This window comes from Lissotriton vulgaris, chromosome 7 (genome assembly GCF_964263255.1).
Source record: "Lissotriton vulgaris chromosome 7, aLisVul1.2, whole genome shotgun sequence".
Taxonomy (NCBI): domain Eukaryota; kingdom Metazoa; phylum Chordata; class Amphibia; order Caudata; family Salamandridae; genus Lissotriton; species Lissotriton vulgaris.
In genome coordinates this window covers 138126828-138151957 of record NC_141695.1, presented here as the reverse complement: position 1 = coordinate 138151957, position 25130 = coordinate 138126828, and positions in this window count along the sequence as shown.

Below are 25130 nucleotides of genomic sequence, written 5' to 3'. Positions count from 1 at the left end.
CAAGGAGCTATATACAAGGAACTCCACAAGTCATATTACATTGAACACATTTCACATTGCACAGCATAAGCAAATGCAGCAAGCAAGTTAATGGGCAATTTAAAAGCATTTTTCACACACATATGTACAACTGCATCAACACCAAGATGGAATTGGCTCCCTCATGTAATGTCACCCTTCAAACCTGACAGTTCAAACACCAAGATGAAAAGCATTTCTTCCACCCTGCATAAGTCAAATGCCATGATGTACTGCAATCTCCTTACACTCCAACTGTTCAAGCCCATAGGTCAGGCACTACACCTCACCATGCAAGTCACAGACTGTTCCCAGATGTCAAATTTAAAGGGGTTTAAGTCCAAATACATGTCTAGGGCTCCCTCCTCTGCGCTTAATTCAAAACTGCCCGACTACGCCAGATGTAACTGGCGATTAGGGCACTCCCCCACAACTTATGGGAAACTATCCAAAGACATGTCCAGGGCTCCCTCCCACGCAAATTGTGCGAAGCTGCCGACTACGCCAGATGTAACTGGCGATTAGGGCACTTCCCCACAAGTTATGCGAAACTATCCAAATACAAGTCCAGGGCTCCCTCCTCTGCGCAACATGTGCGAAGCTGCCGACTACGCCAGATGTAACGGCTGGATTCTCGGACCAGATAGGATCAGCTCCTCAGAGCACCTCCAACCCAGCCGGAACGTAACCACCTCCCTCCTCAGGACCCATCTGTCCAGGCACCTGGGTACCTACCTGAGGATGGAGAACTCGCAATATACAAGCTCATATTATCAGAAACACCACTTAATCTGTAGGGATTACTAGAAATACTCACTGATTACTAAGGACGTCCATGCCCTACACCACACTCATACCTCATAGTCTCGCAACCACATGGGTCCAGACTAATCTACCCTGGGGCAGTTCTGATTATTTACCATTACACACTGGTTACACCCAGTGCTCGCTCAAGATAGGCACTGTATCCCCCCAGTGCTCTCACTATTTCATCCAGGGCCCAAGCCACAATCCTGTGGGTATACACACTGACCACAATCAGTGCTCTCACTAATGCCACTCTCTCTCTCGCAGCAATCTCACTACAGGAGGAGGCATCGCTATCATCCACAAGAACTCCATCCGCATCTCAACCAGCTCAGACATCAACCTTACCAGCGCCGAACACCTTCACTTCCAGATCCACACCGATCCCAAAACCACACTCAGAGGCACCCTACTCTACCGACCTCCAGGGTCCCGCGCACAATTCAGCGACGACATCACCGACTTTATCACCCCACACGCCCTCCCGTCCGAGGAATACATTCTACTTGGAGACCTCAACTTTCACCTGGAAAATAGCAATGACAGCAACGCCACCACCCTTCTGGCCAATCTCGCCAACCTCGGACTCAAACAACTTGTTAATACCCCCACCCACATCGCAGGTCACACACTCGACCTTATCTTTACCTCCAGCAAACATGTCTCCTTCAGTCACACCACAGTTCTCCATTGGACGGACCACAGCTGCGTTCACTTTACCTACAACAAGACCACAAATCACAACCATCCTCAACCTACTCTACGAAGAAACTGGAACAAAATCACCATCGACCAGATCTCCTCATCGCTGCTTCAAAATCCCCTTGTCCACTCCTCAAACCCCGACCAAGCAGCCATTAACCTCACCCAATGGCTATCCAACAGCGCCGGATCTTGCACCGTTGAAAAAACGTCAAACCAAACTAGGCAGCAAAAACGCCTCCTGGTTCAACGATGATCTTAAGAAATCGAAGAAACTCTGTCGCTCCCTCGAGAAGGCATGGAAAAAAGACCCAAACACCAGCACCAGGGACGCCTTCAAAAACGCCACCCGCACTCACCACCAACTGATCCGGACTGCAAAGAAAGCCGCATTCAAAAACCGACTAGATAACAACGCCCACAACAGCAAGGAATTATTCAATATCGTCAAAGAGTTTACCAACCCCTCAGCCAACTCAAACAACATCACCCCCTCTCAAGCCCTTTGCGACTCCCTAGCTTCGTTCTTCCACAACAAAATCGCAGACATCCACAACAGCTTCGACAACCAATCCGGAGACCAACCCACCCAACCCTCTGCAGGACCTTCACCCCCCTTGAACACCCTTAATGACTGAAACCCAATCTCCACTGAAGACACCATCCGCCTGATGAACTCCATCCACTCAGGATCCCCCACAGACCCATGCCCTCACCACATCTTCAACAAAGCTGACTCCATCATAGCACCACACCTCCGAGACGTCATCAACTGCTCCCTCAACTCCGCCACCTTCCCAGAAAGTTGGAAACACGCCGAACTCAGCGCCCTTCTGAAAAAACCCACAGCTGACCCCACCGAACTCAAAAACTACCGACCCATCTCGCTCCTTCCATTCCCAGCCAAAGTCATCGAGAAAGCTGTCAACAACCAACTCGCCGCCTTCCTCGAAACCAACAAATCCCTCGACCCCTCACAGTCCGGCTTCCAAGCCAAACACAGCACGGAGACCACCCTCATCGCCGCAACAGACGACATTCGAACTCTACTGGACAATGGAGACACAGTCGCCCTCATCCTCCTCGACCTTTCCGCAGCCTTCGACACAGTCTGCCATAGCACCCTTCTACAGCGCCTCAGAAACATCGGAATCCAAGGAAAAGCACTGGAATGGATCACCTCGTTCCTCACCGGAAGAACCCAGAGAGTCCGCCTCCCACCATTCAAGTCAGAGGCCACTGAAGTCATCTGCGGCGTACCGCAAGGATCCTCACTCAGCCCCACCCTCTTCAATGTATACATGAGCCCCCTCGCAGCCATCGCACGCCAACACAACCTCAACATCATCTCCTACGCTGATGACACCCAACTGATCCTCTCACTCACCAAAGACCCTAACACCGCCAAAACCAACCTACATGAAGGAATGAAAGAAGTAGCCGAGTGGATGAAGCATAGTTGTCTGAAACTTAACTCAGACAAAACAGAAGTCCTTATCTTAGGAACCTCCCCCTCCGCCTGGGATGACTCCTGGTGGCCAGAGGCCCTTGGAAAAGCACCCATCCCGACGGATCATGCACGGAACCTGGGCGTCATCCTAGACTCCTCACTCTCGATGTCCAGACAGGTCAGCGCCGTCTCATCTTCTTGCTTCAATATTCTTCGCATGCTCAAAAAAACATTTCGCTGGATCCCCACCGAAACCAGAAAAACGGTCACCCATGCACTGGTCACAAGCCGCCTGGACTACAGAAACACCCTATACGCCGGTACCACCGCAAAACTCCAGAAAAAACTCCAACGCATCCAGAACGCATCAGCCAGACTCATACTAGACATTCCGCGTACAGACCACATCTCCAGTCACCTGAAAAAACTCCACTGGCTCCCCGTCAATAAGAGGATTACTTTCCGCCTCCTAACCCACGCACACAAAGCACTTTACGAACTTGGACCAGATTGCCTCAACACACGACTCTCCTTCTACACCCCCTCCCGCCAGCTACGCTCCTCCAACCAAGCCCTTGCTACCGTACCTCTCATCAATAAAACCACCATGGGAGGTAGATCCTTCTCCTACCTGGCTGCTAAAACCTGGAACTCACTCCCCACTCACCTTCGTCTCACTCAGAACCACCCAGCATTCAGAAAGCAACTTAAAACTTGGATATTTGATAAGTAATTCCCCTCCCTTCCTCAAGCGCCTTGAGACCCTCTGGGTATGTAGCGCGCTATATAAATCCTTTGACTTGACTTGACTACACACCGTGTCCCTCCGGTGCTCTCATTAACAAGCCACAATCTGGTGGGTATAACGCCGCATCCCAACGACGATCACTTTCCTATGAATACCTTCAGCTCTCTCTCTCTCTATGTTGGGAAGTTTCTCTCACTATTCACTAAAGGTTCACTACTACAATAATATTATGGAATGGCCGAATTACTTAGTGTATAACTTATTCTCCTAGCTCAAGGGCTCCTCTCTCTCCCTAATTATTCAGTGGCTACTTACCTGATCAGGGGCAGCATTTGTTCTGGCTGTAACACCTGACTAGAAGGAAAGGTTACCTGCGCTTTAAGAACAAGAGACACACTCTGTATGCAAAAGTTATTCCCTGATTTAAGCGCTTCTATTAACTTTTGATCCATCAGTTGCTATATATATAGCATCTGGTTAGAAGAAAGGTTAGCTCTATCATAAGAACAAAACATGCACACTGGTTCACTAAGAACTGGGGTATCTTTATTACAATATTAATAAAATGGGAATAGACACATACACAGATCTGCGTGGTCTCTATTAATATACCACATCCACATGTAACTAACAGGAACTGTAAAGAGACTGCACACCGCTGAAAGAAAAAGGATTATACATATAAGGACAAGGTTAATATTTAAAGATAAGGAAAATATCACCTAAGGAGTGTGGGGTCTTGCTCTAGCTGTCATCTGGGCTCCTCTCTCGTCTGTGCCTTAGCTCGTCTTAGATCCTCTCCTGCACTCTTGGACACACATCTGCGCTGATCACTCTGCACTGGATACCTCTCCCCCACGAACTCTCTCCACCTTCCAACTTCAGTCTAATTGTTTCTGCCGCTCTGATAACCGTTCGCTCCACTAGCTTCTTCACTCTGTCGGATTGTCTCCGTGCCAATGTCCAATTCACTCCAGCTGCTCCCACTGATTAATCCACGATATAACTTCAGTCTCTTCCAAAAGGCATCACTTCAGACTCCAGCTGTTCACAACTCCTCCTGATAAGTAACTGCTTTTGACTGCTTCCTTCAGTTCCAGCTCACTGACTGTCTGTCTGTCTTCTCTCTGTTCCCAGCATCTTCTGTCTCTTCTCCTCTGCTCCAACTCCTCTCCTTCTGCACTTAACTTTTTCTGCTCCAATCATCTACTGAACTCCTTCCAACTCAAACTCTTTCTGATTCTCCACTCCTTCTGCAACTCCACTCCTCTCCTCTGCTCCAATCCAACTCAACTCTGTCTGCAACTGCACTCCTCTCCTCTGCTCCAATGCAACTCAACTCCTTCCAGCTCAAACTCTTTCTGCTCCTCCAACTCAACTGACTGACTCCGCCTCTGCACTTTACTAATATAGAATGCTCTTCCCTCATGGAAATTTCCAACAGAGGGCTGCCTCCCTCCGAGTTCCTGTGCCAGCTCCAGGGCCCCTCGCACAACCGCAGTGTGCATCCGCATGTTACGTCTGGGCCCAGGAGACAAACACATTCTTCCGATAAGAACCAGTCTCGGCTGGTTTTCCCCTAGCAAACAACAGGCTTAACTATAAACATTACCTTTACCCTGCAAGCATCTCAGTTCTGCAGGGATAGAAAGCAAAATGGAGTCTCTCTAGTTCTGGGACTTTTAGGCCTGAGAAGGATGAAATAACCCTTAGCTCTCTCAGAGTACCTACACAAACCATACCAATATGTAATATAAAGTCAGGTCTACAGGATCCACCCTCTACTATAGGCAGGATGATGAAAGGACACATAATGATGTCAAAGCCAATAGGCAATAGATGGATTAGAGTCAAGAATAAGGGATCTATCATCCTATAAAGCAGCTATCCTCTTCTAGGTCTGGAAGAAAGGGCTTAAAAGGGCCAACACAAGGTAAGAATACAGATTATAAATGTTAGCAAGCTTAAAGTCATCATCACTCAGAAATAGAGCCAAAAACCATGTCAGGACATTCCACCCTTGACTTTAATTTGCTAACGTCTATGAAAAACAACAAACTAATAAACAAACATCAACATAATCTATCAACAAAACCAAAAAACCAAAAGACTCCCTAAGATAAATGACAACTTAAGGAAGTTCCACCTAAAACTTGATGTAGGTAATACAAATCTAACAACCAACTGAAAACAAATCAAAGCACCCTTGACCTGAATGCTGAAATGTAACTTAGATTGATCTGATAACAACAGAAACTAACCAAAGCACCCTTGAACTAAATATGCCTCAACTTCTAGTGATAACTGATGAAATCTATTGATGTAGGGACATGTTTGTGGAATGAAAATAACAAAGGGCCTAAATGAGACCTACCTACTTCTGTCAACTTAAGAACTAAATGTGCCTCAACTTCTAATGATAACTGATGAAATCTATTGGTGTAGGGACATGTTCGTGGAATGAAATCAACAAAGGGCCTAAATGAGGCCTACCTACTTTGGTCAACTTTAAGAAAGGATTTGGTAAAATCTGACAAATAAACATGACAAAGGGTCCTCAAGGTCTGGGTAACAATAACTAATAAATGTAGGACATAACCTGACTAAAAGACACACCTCCCAGGACAACCTAAAGTCTAGGGTGACCACCCTTGGAACTAATCCAACTGTTCTAATTAAGAGTTGATGAATCGAAGTGAAAGTGTAATAACAGGAAAATAAGGATAACCCCTTTCCTACAAAATAGCTGGTGTAGCACTATGCATATCAAGCAATAAGTCAAAGAAAATTATCTAAGTGTGGTGTATATATTTTTCTAAAAGATCATAGACTTAAATTTGGGAAATTGAGTAATAGTAGATCATGCCAAAGGCAATAGGTAAAGCTCATAAGTCATCTAACTCAGAAAACAGTTTGCACCTAGTCCCTTTGCATCATTCTGTGGAACACATGTGTGCACCATCATTTAAAACATTACTTTCATTCCAGTGACAAGACTGTTTTGCAGAAAACAGGAAAACTATGAAATAGGTGAAAGATGAACAAGTGTATCAATAATGAAATAGCGCAGCATCCTAAAAGCAAAATATATATGAATCATTGCATTATTGCATTAATGTGGCACAGCATCTTATAAACTGAAACATCAAAACCACGAACAGGACTGAGAAAACATTTTTTTTTGTTCAAGTGGGGCTTGTATATGGTAACTGCAAAAGTGGCATAGTGTCCATCTGAAATAGAAACATGGGAAAAATGCAAGACTCAAGAATGCAGGCCAAGGAATCACATTTCAGGTCAATGAAAATTTTTCAAAAATTGAGTATATGGGATTTGAACCTGACTGCTGAGGCAGCGAACTGTCAATTATAATTTAAATTGTCACTATAGGTAGTGCTTTTCTATAGTTGGTCTCTTCATAGAAAGACAGTTTGTTTTTGTAGGCCATGATTCTCCATCTTCATCTGTATCCGGTGCCAAGGACGCACACCCTCCAGTCTGGTCAGCCTGGTACGTCTGCTTCTAATCCTGGATTCAGCCTGGTACGTCTTCTAATCCTGGATTCAGCCTCGGGGTTTTGGGGTTTGGGGGCATTCACTCCGAAAACAAAAAACACATCACTCCAAAATAAGAACATCACACTCATCCAGGGCCCCCACACGATAAAGCCATCTGAAATGAGAAACACGCATCATCAATCTTGCAAAAACACATTTTCCATTTAAAAAGCACCCCAAGTGCTTTTTATTTTCGAAAGAAACCTCCTAATTCATGAAAAGTATTCTTCTAAATCCAAGGAATGATTGAAACATTCTAAGTATACCATATTCTTTAAATTTGTTTGGGCAAAATCTAATTTTGTCATACACAGCCAGAAGGGCTGGGGCCTAGCTACTCCTCACTCCTCTGAGAAACAGCCCCTCCCTCCAGAAAGATGTTCGCGCTCAGAGTTTTGAATCAGCTCCAACCATAATAAGCAGGAGCCGGGCTACACTGCGATGTAATTTTGAATCACTGCCAAATGCTGATCTCATTGCAGGAGCAAAGCTCCTGCCATTTATTCTGTTTAAGCATCTCTAATCTCTAGTCAGGGAAGCTTACTGGGCCTACTGTATTTATCTAACTCCAAGGGCCAAGCGTCTGTCAATTATTCTGTATGTGCAAGCATCCCTTATCTGAAGTCAATGAAGCTGTCTGCGCCGACTGTAAGGAAGAGCGACTTAACCCCCCCTTATATAAACATTTCTCCGCGGAAAGAAATTGTAACATAGCCAAGAATAACAAGCTGGCTCTCTCTGCTCTCAGAAGTCACCCACGGGGCCTCCACCCTTTCTAAACTATGAGCCGCCAAGAGATGCCTGACTTATATCAGTCAAGGTCAAAGGAAATTCTTACTAACTGAAAACATACAGCCGTTCCCAGGCCAGAAACACTGACCATTAATTCTAACTAACTGAAGCAGATTTAAACGTGGTAAAAAGCATATTTGTCTGTAACATAGTCACATGCTAGCATTTTAAAATAATTCTGTCATAATGTAATGCTACTTGCTGCTGAAAAGGAAAAATATTAGAACATTGCATGCAGACACATTTCATTTTTTTTAAATAACATGTGAAACACCATCAAATTAAACAAGGGGCATAACCAAGAATTCATAATTTAGTGTGCAAGCTTTTCTATTCTACCTATTAAAAGGGCCAGATTCATTTTGTCAGATAGCCATTTTTTCTAACTGAGTGGGTTAACTTTCACACGCTGTTCTAAAGGGCAGCTTGCGTCAGGTAAAATAATTATTTATATTTTCTAGAACATTTCTTTTTTAAAAGCACAGGGTTGCATTTCACTAATCAAAGCATATTCTATGATGGGTCTGTTTCATATTTTATCCTTCACAACCGTTAAAGCACCGCACCCTCCGTGCAAAGCTGAAAACCTTTATCACAATCCGACTGGTTGATTTATAACTTTCCGACCTCCGAGTCAGACACATTAAATCATGTGTTCAAAGGCAAACCCACACAAATTCGTGGATGCATTTCAAATAGAATGTTAAATGAACACTGCTTTCTGTTCTCCATGCAAGATGTTACCATTCTGTCAGCAAGCTGACGAAGCACATAGGCAGACCCAGCAACCAATGAAAAAGTTAAATCAAACCATCATTCAGCTAAACAGTCACTGACTTTTAGTGTCAGCTCACATAACCATGCATGTTAAACAGCATGTTAAAATAAATACTGCCGTCTCAATCTAAGATATTAACCCTTTGGCAGCTCAAACACAATCATTCCCCAATGTCTGCAGTACATGGGAAATTCAAGAACTTATCACTCCACGTTTTCACATAACACATACGCAAATCTTCAAAACATTTTCTCCAAGCATTTGAAAGAGATCCAGCTCTCTCCTGCCTAACGCAACAATAGCATGCTCTGTACAAGCCATAACCACATGGCGCTATTCACAAGCCATATTTACAAGAAACTCAACAAGTCCAAATAATGACATGCTCTTCACAAGGCATATATACAAGGCGCAATTCACAAGGAACACAGCAAGTCAAAATGAGAACATGCTCCTCACAAACCATATTTACAAGGAGCTATATACAAGGAACTCCACAAGTCATATTACATTGAACACATTTCACATTGCACAGCATAAGCAAATGCAGCAAGCAAGTAATGGGCAATTTAAAAGCATTTTTCACACACATATGTACAACTGCATCAACACCAAGATGGAATTGGTTCCCTCATGTAATGTCACTCTTCAAGCCTGACAGTTCAAACACCAAGATGAAAAGCATTTCTTCCACCGGTGGAGTCGGCAGGTGGGCTCTACGTGAGGGTGGTGGTTAGATGGTCTTCAGTGACTTTGCTCCGGCAGCGGCGAGACATCTTTTGGGTGCAGTGGTGCGTGATAAGTTTCTTGAAGGTGAAGTGGATGCAACGATGGTCGGTCCAGTGGAGTTCGGTGGTGTGGTTGAAGGAGACGTGGAGGCTTGTGGAGAAGATTGGGTCAAGTGTGTGACCGGCAGAGTGGGTGGGTGTTGTGACGAGTTGTCTGAGTCCGAGGTTGGCTAGGTTTTTGATCAGGGTGGTGGAGTTGGTGTCGTTGTTGTTCTCGAGGTGGAAGTTCAGGTCCCCGAGGAGGATGTAGTCCGTGGAGGCGAGGGCGTGTGTGCTGATGAAGTTGGCGATGGAGTCGCTGAACTGTGGTTGGGTCCGAGGGGTCTGTAGATGAGGGTTCCTCTGAGGGTGGTATTGGGGTCGATGTGGATCTGGAAGTTCAGGTGTTCGGCAGTGCTGAGGGTGTCGTTGGTGTTGGTCAAGACTCTGAGTGTTACTGTGAATGATGGCGATTCCACCTCCTGCTCCGTTGGTGCAGTCCCTGTACGTGATCTTGTAGCCTTTCGGGACAGCTATGGCTATGTCGGGTGCCGAGGAGGGTTCAGCCAGGTCTACGTCAGGAAGGCGACGTCTGGGGATATTGAGTCGAGTAGGTCCCAGAGTTCAACGGCGTGTATGCAGGCGGAGCGGGAGTTGAGAAGGATGCATCTGAGGTGGTTGGGTTCTTTCATGGTCGGCACCATGGTGGTGCGGATGCTTGTGAAGCTGCAGTTTCGGCAGGTGAAAGCTCTGTGGGTGCGTTTCAGGGTGGCCAGGAAGCAGGTGTGTGATTGTCCGGTGTTGAGTGCGTGGAGGGTTCTGGCATCGTAGCCGAATCTGGGGTTGTGGGGTTCGCGGGGTTCAGTGGTCCTGGCACTGGGCGCGGTCCAGGCATGGACGGGTGCAGATGGGCTTGCCTTAGGTGCGCCTTCGGCACGCCAGCGGCGTACCCGCTGCGCAGCCTCCATATGAGGGGATGTGGAAGGGAGGAGCAGCTGGGAGGCGGGAGCGGGGCAGCGAATGGGATTGCAGGGGGGCGGGGTCGCAGGGACGCAGCGGTGGGAAAAATGAACTGGGCTGCGGGAGAACTTGGCCAAGGAAGGAAAAACAAGCTTAGGCAAGAAAAAAAAAGTACAGGCACAGAGGAATAAAAACAAGTCTGGGCAAGAAGCAAGTAAAGGCACAGGGGAATAAAAACAAGTCTGGGCAAGAAAGCAAGTAAAGGCACAGAGAAAATACACCCACAGGGGAATAAAAACAAGTCTGGGCAAGAAAGCAAGTACAGGCACAGGGGAATAAAAACAAATCTGAGCAAGAAAGCAAGTACAAGCACAGGGGAATAAAAACTAGTCTGGGCAAGAAGGCAAGTATAGGCACAGGGGAATAAAAACAAGTCTGGGCAAGAAGGCAAGTACAGGCACAGGGGGAAAAACAAGTCTGGGCAAGAAAGCAAGTAAGGCACAGGGGAAAAAAACAAGTCTGGGCAAGAAAGCAAGTACAGGCACAGGGAAAAATACAAGATTAGGAAAAAACAATGCAGGCAGAGCCGTGCAGCAGCATGGGGAGTGACCTGCCTGCGAGCAGGGTCAGAGGTCAGTTTTTGTTGTTGCCTTTTTTGGTTGCTGGGACATAGTGATAGTAGCCTTTCTCTCCCCCATTGTGCCCACAGATAACTTAAATCGTAATAGGACAGAATAGACAAAGACAGTTGAATAATGTCTCTAGTTAGTGCCCAAAGACAGGCATGTTATGCTAACAAATTGGTGGATTGCTACCCAATATATAACTGTATATGACTGTTCGTCCGACCTTAAAAACATATAAGTTAAACTTTTCAAGGTTGTGGGCTGGGGTCTAATACAGGCCAGTGCAGAATCAACGTTCTAATCAGATGGCCTCAGATGGGCTAACCAGAATTAAAGTCACAGAAGTCCAGGACCTCCCTTACCTTGTGTAGGGAGATTTTTTAAAGACAGAAAAAAAATATCCCAAAACCTGGAGGGTAGAGCGGCTCCAGGCGCTGATTAATGGCATTGCAGCTCCAACGTGGCAGGCTGGGACAGGTAGTCCCCCTCTGGGTGCAGATAGCGGGCGGTATGGCAGGGCTGTGTGGATGGGGTTTCCTTAAACTCCTTGCTGACGCAGATATGATGGACCCCTCCCTGCACGATGTTGTAGGCGAAGGTACGCCCCCCTAATTTCTGATCCCCTTTGTGGAGACCCGGGACTCACGTGTTATCCAGGAGGGTGCCCGGCGTCTCAGAAGAAAAATAACAGCCCCCCTCAGGCCCGAAACCCGCTTGTGCACAATGTAGTGTTCCATGGTTGAGCACTTTACATTCAGGCTCCTCTGGCCCCTTTGTGCCCCTTTGTGCACCTTTACACTCCCACCAGGCCCTCCGTAGCAACCAATACACTCCTGCCGTCGGCGTGGAAGGGAGGCCCTTCTGCCCGCAGCCCCCTGCTTCTGCTTACAGCTTAGGGTCAGCTACTGGGGCCTCGGACGGCTCTCCCGGCAGTGGCAGGATTTCCGGCCCAGGGGCAACACCGGCTGCAGTTTCCACTCCCGTCTGTGAAGTCCCTGGCGGCGCTGTTCTAAAATGTTGACATCAGATTTCGATTGGGCTTTGTATCTCTGCCTAAGTAGTCAAATTGTTTTACTTCAAGTACTGCTTGATCCAGTTTTATATTACGGTTAAAAGACTTGTGGCAATTAAAAACCATGATTTTACTTTTTGCATGTTGATTTCTAATCCATGGTCAATGCAGGCACTCTCAAACGTGTCTACTATGTTTTGGAGGCCCATATTTTCACGCGAAAGGAGTAGGGTATCGACTGCAAAGAGTAATGCAAGCACCTCTTGTCCTACAAGCTTGGGATGGTCACCCCTGAAGCCTGATAATGTGGAGATCAATCCATTTGTATAAAGACTGAATAGTGTTGGCGCTAAGACGCAACCTTGCCTCACACCCCGACTCACCCCAATCTGTTTTGTAAGCCACCTTCCTTCCCCATCTGATTTGAGCATAGTTGTGTGTAATTTATGATAATTTGTGGGAGAGTCAAGTCAAGTCAAGTCATAACATTTATATAGCGCACTACATACCCAGAGGGTTTCAAGGCGCTTAGGGAGGGGAGGTGGATTATTTGTCAAAAATCCACGTTTTAAGCTGCTTTCTGAACGCTAGGTGATTCTGGGTGAGGCGGAGGTAAGAGGGAAGTGAGTTCCATGTTTTGGCAGCAAGGTATGAGAAGGATCTGCCTCCCATGGTGGACTTGATGATGCGAGGTACAGTGGCTTGGCTTGGCTGGAAGAGCGAAGTTGGCGGGAGGGGGTGTAGAAGGACAGTCGAGAGTTGAGGCAATCTGGTCCGATGTCGTAGAGTGATTTGTGTGCGTGGGTAAGGAGACGGAAGGTGATCCTCTTATTGACGGGTAGCCAGTGGAGGTCTTTAAGGTGGCCAGAGATGTGTTCGTTGCGTGGGATGTCTAATATGAGCCTGGCTGAGGCGTTTTGGATTCGTTGTAGTTTCTTCTGGAGTTTAGCGGTGGTACCTGCGTAGAGGGTGTTTCCGTAGTCCAGTCGGCTCGTGACTAGAGCGTGGGTGACTGTTTTCCTTGTTTCGGAGGGGATCCAGCGAAATGTTTTTCTGAGCATGCGAAGAATGTTGAAGCAGGAAGAGGATACGGCGCTGACTTGTCTGTTCATTGAGAGTGAAGAATCCAGGATGACGCCTAGGTTCCGTGCGTGGTCTGTCGTCCCATGCAGAGGGGGATTTACCTAAGATGAGGACTTCTGTTTTGTCTGAATTCAGTTTCAGACGGCTTTGTTTCATCCATTCGGCGACTTCTTTCATTCCTTCGTGTAGGTTAGTTTTAGCGGTGCTGGGGTCCTTGGTGAGAGATAGGATCAGTTGAGTGTCATCCGCGTAAGAGATGATGTTGAGGTTGTGTTGGCGGGCGATGGTCGCGAGGGGGCTCATGTATACGTTGAAGAGGGTGGGACTGAGTGAGGATCCTTGTGGTACGCCGCAGATGATTTCAGAGGCCTCGGACTTGAATGGTGGGAGGCGGACTCTCTGGGTTCTTACGGTGAGGAACGAGGTGATCCATTCCAGTGCCTTTCCTTGGATTCCGATGTTTCTGAGGCGTTGTAGAAGGGTGCTGTGGCAGACTGTGTCGAAGGCTGCAGAGAGGTCGAGGAGGATGAGGGCGACTGTGTCTCCATTGTCCAGTAGAGTTCGAATGTCGTCTGTTGCTGCGATGAGGGCGGTCTCAGTGCTGTGTTTGGCTCGGAAGCCAGATTGTGAGGGGTCGAGTGATTTGTTGGCTTCGAGGAAGGCGGCGAGCTGTTTGTTGACAGCCTTCTCGATGACTTTGGCCGGGAATGGAAGAAGCGAGATGGGGCGGTAGTTTTTGAGTTCGGTGGGGTCTGCTGTTGGTTTTTTCAGGAGGGCGGTGAGTTCAGCGTGTTTCCAATCTTCTGGGAAGGTAGCGGAGTTGAAGGAGCAGTTGATGACGTCTCGGAGGTGCGGAGCTATGACGGAGTCTGCTTTGTTGAAGATGTGGTGGGGGCATGGGTCTGTGGGGGATCCAGAGTGGATGGAGTTCATCAGGCGGATGGTGTCCTCAGTGGAGATTGGGTTCCAGGCGTTAAGGGTGTTGATGGGGGGAAGATGGTCAGCTGGTGGTAGGGTGGGTTGGCTTCCGGGTTGGTTGTCAAAGCTGTTGTGGATGTCAGCAATCTTGTTGTGGAAAAAAGAGGCTAGGGAATCGCAGAGGGTTTGAGAGGGGGTGATGTCGTTGGAGTTGGTCGAGGGGTTGGAAAATTCCTTGACGATGTTGAAAAGTTCCTTGCTGTTGTGGGCGTTGTCGTCGAGTCGATCTTTGAATGCTGTTTTCTTGGCTTTTCGGATCAGTTGGTGGTGAGTACGGATGGCGCTTTTGAAGGCGTCCTTGTTGCTGGTGGATGGGTCTTTTTTCCAGGCCTTTTCAAGGGAGCGGCACAGTTTCTTGGATTTCTTGAGGTCGTCGTTGAACCATGAAGCTTTTTTGATGCCAAGTTTGTGTTGACGTTTTTTTCAGAGCTGATCAGAGTTTGTCCCTGGGTACGAAATCGGAGGCAGCACGGAGATCTACAAATACCACATATAGGGTGACCTTCCCAATTGTTACATATTTCCAAAGGATCAGAAGGAAGCAAAGCAATTGATCTAATCCTGCTTGCAATGGTGATAATAAATCCGGCTCCCATATCCAATCAATAATTCTTACTAACAAATGGCAACAGAATATTTTTTGTGCAATGTTAATGAGACTTATGGGCCTGTAATGTGCTGGGTCACTTTCATCTCCCTGTTTGTACATGGGGACAACCTAGGCTCCCGACCAGGACTCGTAGCTCTGCCCCTTTTAAAATTGCATTATATGTATAGTTAATAATGACACTCCATATTCAGGGTTCTGATAAGTAGCGGTCTCCCAGTTTTAGATCTAAGCCTGGGGCTTTCTCCTTCTGTATAGCCTTAAATGCTTTCCAGCGTTTCGTCTACAGTGAAGGATAGGAAACCAGTATCTCATCCCATTTTCAAGTCCTACATATAAAATAGAAAAAATGATCTTTCCAAGTCTGTGGGAGACCAGGTGTTTCGTCCCTTTCACTATTAAATGCCAGAATTCTTTACTATTTTTAGTGTGTGCTAAAAAATCTTGCCAAAACTCTAAATACCAGGTCCTATGTGCTTTATTTTGTGCATTTTTGTAGGCCTTCCTTTCCATAGCTATAATGTCGGCATGCCGGTCTCGATTGCTCTCATCAACTCTTGCTGCGCTAATTTACAATTGCCATTAAACACTATTTTGTTTTTTATAGTCTTCCCCTTCCCAGTATGTGCTTTGTGGAAGAACCTGTTTCTATTGCTGACTAACGTTTTGAATGTGTCTACCCTTGCTTGCTCCTCCATATAAGCAGTATAAGGTCTTCAAGGCGTCACTGACTATAGTATATATTTGTGTCAGGGTTTCTTCTCTATTCACAATTTGTGGCCTTTTCATCCTCTTCCTATTGTTACTAGTGGTGATACGATTAAGGGATTAACGTTCCATAAATTGATGGGCTAGACAAGGTACAAATTTTAATTCCAAAGTGATAGCATTACCGTCACTATCTTGTCTTTCTATCATCTGCATATGCACTAAACTTGACCATAGATGGACATCAATCAAGATATAATCTATCCTGGTTTTGCAGTTTGCCCTTTTATATATATGATGTAAATGAAGGTCAGAGGTATTCACGTCCTTCAATGCCCAGTTCAGAGTCTTCTTCTTCAGTGATGCTTTTGTTACTTCAAGAGGCTCGAATGTTACATTAAAATCTCCGGCTACGACTAGGTGAGGGTATCTATCTCAAGGTATTGATCCAAGCATGCAATGGTTGGTGATTCCTGGTGTACGATTTTGGTCCAGATTATTAGTGAACCTGCAGGGCGGCCATTTCTAGATGGGGTAGCTTCTAGGGAAACCTGCTCTATGTATTTTATTTACTGCCCAAGCCTCTTGAAAGAGACAGAGGTCATAGGTATCTATTAGTCTTCACAGGCAATCTTAGGCCTAATCCCTGTTATGTTGTGGAGAGGTGTGGCTCACTGGTTAGAGGCGGCAGACCCGAGTGCAGAGAACGGCCCGGGACCAGGGTTCGATTCCCGACGCGGCAGGGTCTTGGACCAGGATCAGCGGACTGATAATTCTCGCATCGGTGCCCACTCCGACCAGGGAGCACACTCGGCAACTCTGGGCATTAGCTTGCCTCATCTCCACAACGGCCCCACACAAACGCCGGGGATGCCTGGTTTCACCTTGGAGACCCCCAGGAGGGACTATCTCACAGGGAAAGCCAGGACGGGTTCCCCAGCGGTCTATAGCGCTACGAGGCCTCCGGGTAGCAGTGTGCTTTACAAGACACAACAATTTACAATGTTCCAAGACAGCAATCTCCATTTCCTGGCGGGTTCGTGGAATAACAGATGTTTGCCCTCATTGTGAGATGTCATTGTGTTAAGATTGGAGCTGGCGACTGTCCCCTCTCAGCGTTAGATTTATGAACCCCCTGTGGATTATTAAATCAACATTGGTGATTACCTACCTGTCACTGCTAGAGAACAATCCCAGAGCCTGTCACATGGATCTATTTGTGGGCGCTACCTGTTAAATGATATTAGTGATACTATCTGGCGGGCTCAGTTGATTTCTATTGTTATGAAAGGGTATTTTTGGTAGAGTGAACTTCATCTGAATCTGCGATTTAATCGGGGGCAGTGTGCGTTGTTCCAAATTACTAACCACTGTACCAAATCATTTGAGGCCAGTTATAATATAATATAATCTTTATTTTCTGAACAACGCTTCACACTTAATATGTATGATCTTACAATTCAGCAACACTATCTCACCTTTGTTTTTCAGGGCGTCCCTGAATGTCTGGAGGAAGTGAAGACCTGGATGTCCCAATCGTCCTTAAAACTAAATGGGGACAAAACCGAGCTTATGGTCCTAGGCCTCCCAGTCCCCAGCTTCCCCGTCTCCCTGTGGCCGCCTAGTATGGGCCCTCCACCAACCCCCAAAAACAGCATTAAAAGCCTTGGAATCTGGATGGACAGATCCCTGTCCTTCAACATACAAGCCATGAAACTCTCAGCCACCTGCTTTGGCATCATGAGGATGCTTAAGAAAATTTTCCCTCTCCTCCCCATAGAAGCCAAACAAGCAGCTGTACAAGGCCTGATTCAATCCCGCCTTGATTTTAATAATGTACTTTACCTCGGTGCTCCGGAATCTACCTTGAGAAGGCTCCAAATAGTTCAGAACTGTGCTGCACGCATGTTACTCGACCTTCCCCGCAGACAGTCAGTAAGGTCCGGACTGGCAACCCTCCACTGGCTACCGGTGCGCCAGAGAGTTATGTTCAAAGCCATGTGCATAGCTCACCAGTCATTCTGGAACACCGGCCCCAGGATCACACAGGATCTAATCACCCACTACAGGTCCAATAGGAATCTACGATCTAACCAGACCTTTCTTGCAGTGATCCCGAGAGTCAAAAGATCCAGATCTGGAGGTAAGACGTTTTCCTACAATGCTGCTAGGGCCTGGAATGCCCTTCCACTGTATCTATGAGCTAATCCCAACCTTATGGCCTTCCGTAAACAATTGAAAACCTTCCTATTTCACCCAGTTTAACTAACTCCCACTCTCTCCCCTTGAGTTCCTCATGGTCGGATTCACGGTATTCCTAGTGCTTGGACGCCTCCGGGCAGCAATTCGCGCTCTACAAATTCACATCCTATTCCTATTCCTATTCCCCTTGATCTCTTGTTAATTTGGGTAGATTTGTCATGAAACACCCTCGAACACCCCTCATTGAGGCGTCTACTATACACACCCAGGAGTGAACTCCCACCAGATGTATCTTCCCTGTCATTATACCCCTCCCATGCAAGATGTTAGATTATAACCCCTCGGTTGAATATTATTAGAGTGGTTAGTGGTATGGTGGTTAATCATGGCACCATAATGGCCTTCCACTCGTTCTTGTAATGTAATGTAATTTTCTTTTTGTAAAGCGCAACTTACACTCCACGGAGTATCTTGGCGCTGACCGTTCGTGTCTAGGAGGTATATGGCCAGGGAGCTAGTCAGACGCCAGTATGACAGAAATGGCGTTTCTAGGGAATTGGTTTAGACCAGGGCTAAACATGCTGTGTCAATAAGTTTAAAAATCCATGTTTTTAGAGCCTTTCTGGAAAGGTTCTCTGTCGGAATCTGGCGTAGTTGAAGTGGTAGTTTATTCCAGGCCCTAGCGCCCAGCACTCCAAGGGTTTTTCCTCCTTTCGTAGCTAGTCTAAATTTGGGAATAACCAGCAAGTTAAGGTTGGAGGATCTGAGTGAGCGGGAGGGCACATATCTTCCAAACCTTTTTGACAGGTAGGTGGGACCCAGCTGGTAGTAGGCTCTAAAGGTGGTTACCAAGATTTTGAATAGTATTCTTTTGTGAATGGGCAGCCAGTGTAGGGTCTTGAGAGCTGCTGATGCAGACGACTTCCTAGGCCATCTCAACACAAGGCGGGCAGTGGCATTCTGGACCATCTGCAGTCTATGCAGTACTGCTTTGTTGGAGCCTGCATAAAGACTATTACAGTAGTCCAGGCAAGATGTAATTAGAGCCACCGCCATGGTCTTTCTCGCTGTCAGCGGGAGAAGGTCGAAGAATCTTCTGAGGCCTTTGATTATGTTAACGATTTAGAAAGGGGGTGGTGATGAACAGAGTGTCTGAGTTAAACAGACCACTCTTACCCAGTCCAAAGATCAGGGCTTGATCCATCACCGTTATTTATCTCACTGCCCCATCCCAGCTCAGAACCTGGCTATATGCAAATCAGTCTGTCCCTGGCCCAGTGCATCATGGGTACAGGGCAGACTAAACTACCAAGCCAATTCTTCACCAGAAAGGAGACAAGCTACCGGGGACCGGTTTCTGGCATTTCAGCCTTCTTCGGCCCGGCTTGCTTGAATCCTGATGGAGCAGTGAGAAAGGGACTCATGTCCGAGTATACCCTGCCACACCTATAGTGGCCAAAAACGATTTAGAAAGGGGGTGGTGATGAACAGAGTGTCTGAGTTAAACAGACCACTCTTACCCAGTCCAAAGATCAGGGCTTGATCCATCACCGTTATTTATCTCACTGCCCCATCCCAGCTTAGAACCTGGCTATATGCAAATCAGTCTGTCCCTGGCCCAGTGCATCAGCATACAGCCAGGTTCTGAAACTGGGATGGTGCAGTGAGCTAAAAAACGGTGTTGGATCTAGCCCTGATCTCTTGACTGGGTGAGAGCTTTCTGCTTAATTCAGAGACTCTGTCCCTCACCACCCCTTGTTGTAAATATTTTTGATTATGTTAAAGCAGGACCCTGCCACAGCACCTGCTTGTTGCTTAAATGACAAGGCCTCGTCGAACCTAATCCCGAGATTGCAGGCCGTAGTGATGGTGTTGGGGGGACTTCTGCATCTTGTGGCCACCATGATTTGGGGGAAAAAAGGTTTTGTTGACCGAATGGTAGAATTTCGGTCTTGCCCGAATTACATTTAAGGTGGTGTTTTCTCATCCAGTCGAATGTGGCAGCCAGACAATCTCTCAGATTTTCCTCTGCCTTGGTTGTGTTGCTCTCTAACACGAGGATGAGCTGAGTATCACCAGCGTAAGATATAATGCTGATGTGAAACGAGGTGATAAGTTCTATCAGGGGGGTCATGTACAGGTTAAATAGTACTGGGCTTAAACTAGAGCCCTGAGGTACTCCTGTTTTTAGAGCTTTCTCCTCTGAGTGGTATTTCCCTAGTACCGTGACTTGTTTCCTGTGGCTAAGAAAGTTTTTTAGCCATTCAAGAACAACTCCTGATATTCCTGATTCTGCTAGGCGGCCAATTAATACGGAGTGTGAGACCGTATCAAAGGCCGCCGATAGATCGAGCAGTACCAGAACAGCCTTTTTTCCTTGGTCCATAGCTATCTTCAGGGTTTCCACTGTATGTAGTAATGCTGACTCTGTGGAGTGTTTAGCCCTAAAACCCGCCTGGTTAGGATGCAGGATATCATTTTCCTCCAGGTATCTGGTTAGCTGCTTATTCACTGCTGCTTCCGTGAGTTTAAAGAGAATTAGGAGCAGTGAAATAGGACGGAGGTTTGAAAGTGTGATGGGGTCTGCTAGGAGTTTCTTCTGCAGAGGTTTAACAGCGGCCAATTTCTATTCCGATGGAATGGCAGCGGTAGCCAGGGAAGAATTAATGATAGCATTTATGCTCGGATTTACTGTGTCCACCAGAGCATGTAGCAGTAAGGGAGGGCAGAGATCAAATGGGGAACCGGATTTGCTGGATAGAATAGCCTGATGGGTTTCTTCCAGACTAACATGGGTAAATTTGTTAAACTGGGTCTTACCATAGTGAGGTGTTAAGGTTTCTGCGAAGGGGGGTGATGTTGGGTCTGGGAAATCCTGCGCGTTTTGAAAAGGCACATATTTATGAGGCTCGGAAGTCGTATACCGAGGGCGTGGCCTCAGAAAAGGGTCGTGGCCGTTATTCGCGCCAGTAATGGCGGGAATGACTTTTGTTGTTGTCGTTTCCGTGGCAGCGCTATGATCCGCTGCACAGTGATGCAAGCAGCGTGAAATGCGGGTAAGAGAAGACTCTTATTGTTTTAAAATAACACAAGTGATAATGGTGACACTCAATTTTAAAAGCTACAAACAAGCTCCCGGCTTCCGCCTCAGGAGACACACAATCCTAAAGGTCGCTCGTATTCAGCGGCGCTTAAATAGGCAGGGCCGTGGGCGTGGCCTCAGAAAAGGAGCGTTGCCATTATTCGCGCCAGTAATGGCGGGAATGACTTTTATTGTTGTCATTTCCGTGGCAGCGCTATGATCCGCTGCACGGTTATGCGAGGAGCGTGAAATGCGGGTAAGAGAAGACTCTTATTGTTTTAAAATAACATAAGTGATAATGGTGACACTCAATTTTAAAAGCTACAAACAAGCTCCCGGCTTCCGCCTCAGAAGACACACAATCCTAAAGGTCGCTCGTATTCAGCGGCGCCAAAATAGGCAGGGCGGTGGGCGTGGCCTCAGAAAAGGGGCGTGGCCGTGATTCGAGCCAATAATGGTGGGAATGACTTTTATTGTTGTCGTTTCCGTGGCAGCGCTATGATCCGCTGCACGGTGATGCGAGGAGCGTGAAATGCGGGTAAGAGAAGACTCTTATTGTTTTAAAATAACACAAGTGATAATGGTGACACTCAATTTTAAAAGCTACAAACAAGCTCCCGGCTTCCGCCTCAGGAGACACACAATCCTTTCAGTATTCTTCCTGTAGACCCCTCATCGCCCATTGCCTCTCTCAGATCAATTACTCTACCCTGGTAAGGACCCTAATTGGGTGGATTATAGTGCATTAACAGTTGGGAAAATAGATCAGCCTGCATAGTGCAAGCAGATTGATTGGTTTGGAGTAACTGATGCTGTGTATGATTGCTTAACATAGGATGCTGGTGATTCACATCGTTTAAGCCCCCTTTCGGCCTCTCCCCCCCACCTGTCAACCCTTTATTACTTTGGTGGGGCATGTGCATGTAGCCAGGTTCCGACCCGTAACCTACTCCCCGTGTCATATGTGGACAGGCGTTATTCAGCTGGTCTAACAAAGTACATACCATTCTCCTGAGAAGCAAGACTTCTGCAGTCAGATCTTTCCTTCCACATTCGATGCCAACAGCAGTTGGCTCTATAATTAGGCATATTAGGCCTCCTGGAGTTTGACTGCAACCCTCAGCAACAGCACCCTATGTTAAAGCAAGAAGAACAAAGCGGTTAGATCAAATTATATCTGTGACTACTGCTCACTCCATCATCACATTAGAGCAGCCTTGAGTAGGCAGTGGAGCCACTGGATTAAGCGTTAGCTGATTTGTGCTTATTGTATAGCCGGGATGTGCATCACAGGTTACTGTGCTTTTAGGGGTTAGGTCAGCCCCTGGTGCTTTCCTCCTTAATTTACTTGTTTTACTTGGTGCAAATTAGCTGCCACTTTAGGGCCCTCTTTAGGAGGCTTTTTCTGCCCATTTAATAAACTCTCCACTTCCTTAATCAAAGAATCAATGGCGTCTGCCACACAGTTGGCAGATTCACTCCTTGCTGATCTTTTGGCTTGTTTAGGCACACTGTTATGGCTTCCTTTGGCCTTGTCATACTCGCCTTATTTCTTATTACTGTAAACCCACTACAAATAATAGGCAAAAGTACCTTAGTGGTATTGGTGACTTGAGTCCCTTGTGTGACGTTGTAACCAAGGGGGGTGGCCCTGCTCAGCCTCCTCTGGGCTATGACAGGCATGAACGGGCCCGCCCTTGGCCCGGGATTTGCCCGGGCGTGGCCCAGGCACGTCCAGGCACGTCCAGGCACATTCCGTGCTGCGGGAGCCCTCCTCAGCTTTTCAAGCGCCTCCTGGCGCACCGAGGTAATGGCAGCGGTGGCAGACCGGGACTAGTGGTCCCCAGCAGCTGTCAGCAATGGCAAAAACGGGCGCCCTGCCCTGCGGGAGCCCTCTTCAGCTTTTCTAACGCCTCCTGACACACCAAGATGATGCCAGTGGTGGTGGCAAGAAGTCGCAGGGCATACCAGGACTTGTGGTCCCCAGCAGCTGTGAGCAGTGGCAAAAAAGTGTGTTGTACATAGCGCTGATCTGAAAGAAACAGGTTAGTATTAGATTCCTTACCTTAGAATATCCCCAGGCATCAGACTGGATCCGGAAATTTTTGCCTAGCAGTACCCTTGCGCGTCGGTAGGCATCGTCCGCGGCTCCGCGTCCGTCGTCAGCATCGTGGGCACCGTGATGACGTCATTGGAGTATTTAGACGCCGCCCCTCGTCAGGTAAGCACAAGAAGTCGAAGAGACGTCATCGCTCTTCCGACTCCCCCCGATGCTCGTGCGACGCGTCCTGGGGTTCGGGTGACACCACCCATGCTGCTCCGTCGGAGTCACGGGCATCGCTGCCTGCTTCATACCCTCCGATCCATGGGCAGCAAGCAACGCCAGAGGAAATCGAGCGCTTCCTCGTGGCCATGAGGTCCCTCTCTCCTCCGATGGGCTCTGCGGTGCCTTCGGGCCCAGCGGACCCTTCTGGGGTCCCCAGCAAGTCGGGTGCTTGAGCCCCAACGCCGGCGGGTGCTTCGGCCTGGACGCCGCGGCGCCTTCGGGCCCGGCGCTGCAGGGCCCCGCTGGATCAGCTTACGGATCCGGGTCATCGCTGGGTTGACCCGACGACCTCACCGGCGCCGGTCCCTAGGATGCCTCCCTCGATACGGTTCTGGCGTAGGAGCGGTGCCGCTGGGTGCGGCTCCTGATGCCGCTTGGAGAGTTCTACTTCAACAAACCGGCCCCATCCTTTGACAACCCTGATTATCAGGAGATGGCTGATAAGGTGTATTGGGAGGGGTCTGAGGACCCTCTGACATGTGATTGTCAGTCCCAGCAGGACTGGACAGGTGAACTTGGTGAGGCCAGTGGTCTGGACACTTCGCCGGACACTGGTTTTGTCTCACCTCCTACCGCGGCTACGGAGGAGGGGGCAACCTACAGTGTGGTGCTGAGTGACGCAGGCGGCCAGGGCTTTGGGCCTTGAGCTCCCCGTCGCGGCTGTGAGGACTAACCTCCTCACTGAGATCCTTAAACCGCAGTCAAGCTCGGCTGAGCCTCGGCTGCCATTTAATGAGACCTTGACTGACGTTCTTTTGGGCACTTGGTCCAGGCCCGCTACAGGTCCGCCTGTAGATAGGAACGTAGCCAGACGCCACCGCCCGGCACCGGGCGACCCTTGTTTCCTGTCCACCCATCCCACCCCGAGAGCCTGGCCATCCAGGCCTCCAACTCCCAGACCGCATTTCCGACTGCTCCGCCTGATCGGGAATCCAAGAGGTACAAGCAATACGGCAAAAAGGTATTCTCCTCCCTGAGTTTGGGACTGCGGTCTTCCAACACCACGTGCCTCTTGGGCCGCTGCTCTCTGTGGGACGCGGTCGCGAACCTGCTGCCAGAATGCCAGGCGGAGGTCAAGGCTAAACTCGCCCAAACCCTTGCTGATGGTCGAGATGCGGCACGTTATTCCATCCGGTGTGGGCTGGATACCACCGACTCACTGGGCAGGGCGATGACAATGACAGTGGCGATTTGTCGCCATGCCTGGTTGAGGTCCGCCAACTTTTCAGCTGATGTCCAGAATACACTCATGGACATGCCGTTTGATGGCCATCGCCTTTTTGGCGACAAGGCAGACAATGCGCTTGAGCGCTTTAAGGACTCCAGGGCTACGGCCAAGTCCTTGGGCCTCTGGGCCCCGCGCCAGCAAAACGGGTGCCTTTCGCTCCTTTCATGGCCAAGGAATGGGCGCCCCCACACGTGCTGCCAGCCACGCACCGCAGACTAATTTCCAAGCCGTTGGCGGCTGTGGAAACCGCCGTGGCGGCGGTCGGGGACAACGGCGAGGTCAGTCCTCACCTACCCCTGCAGCATCCACCTCAAAACCCTCCTAGTCCGTGCTTTCAGGCCCATGTGATGCCAGTGGGGGGGCAGGGTTCGCCATCACCTCCTCCACTGGCACACTGTCACGTCGGACAGGTGGGTGCTGCAAATCGTCCTAAGGGGCTACTCCCTCCCCTTCGAGGTGACCCCTCCAGCCATGCCACCGCAATACCACTGCGTGTCGGGGGATCACTTGCGACTTCTGCAAGAGGAAGTTACAGCCCTCTTGGCCGAGGGGGCCAACGAGCGCGTTCCTGGGCCAGAAGTAGGGTGTGGTTGCTACTCCCACTACTTTCTGGTACCCAAGAAGGGCAAAGGGGGCCTACGACCTATCTTGGATCTATGGAATGTCAACGGCTTCCTCCGGAAGGAGAAGTTCAAAATG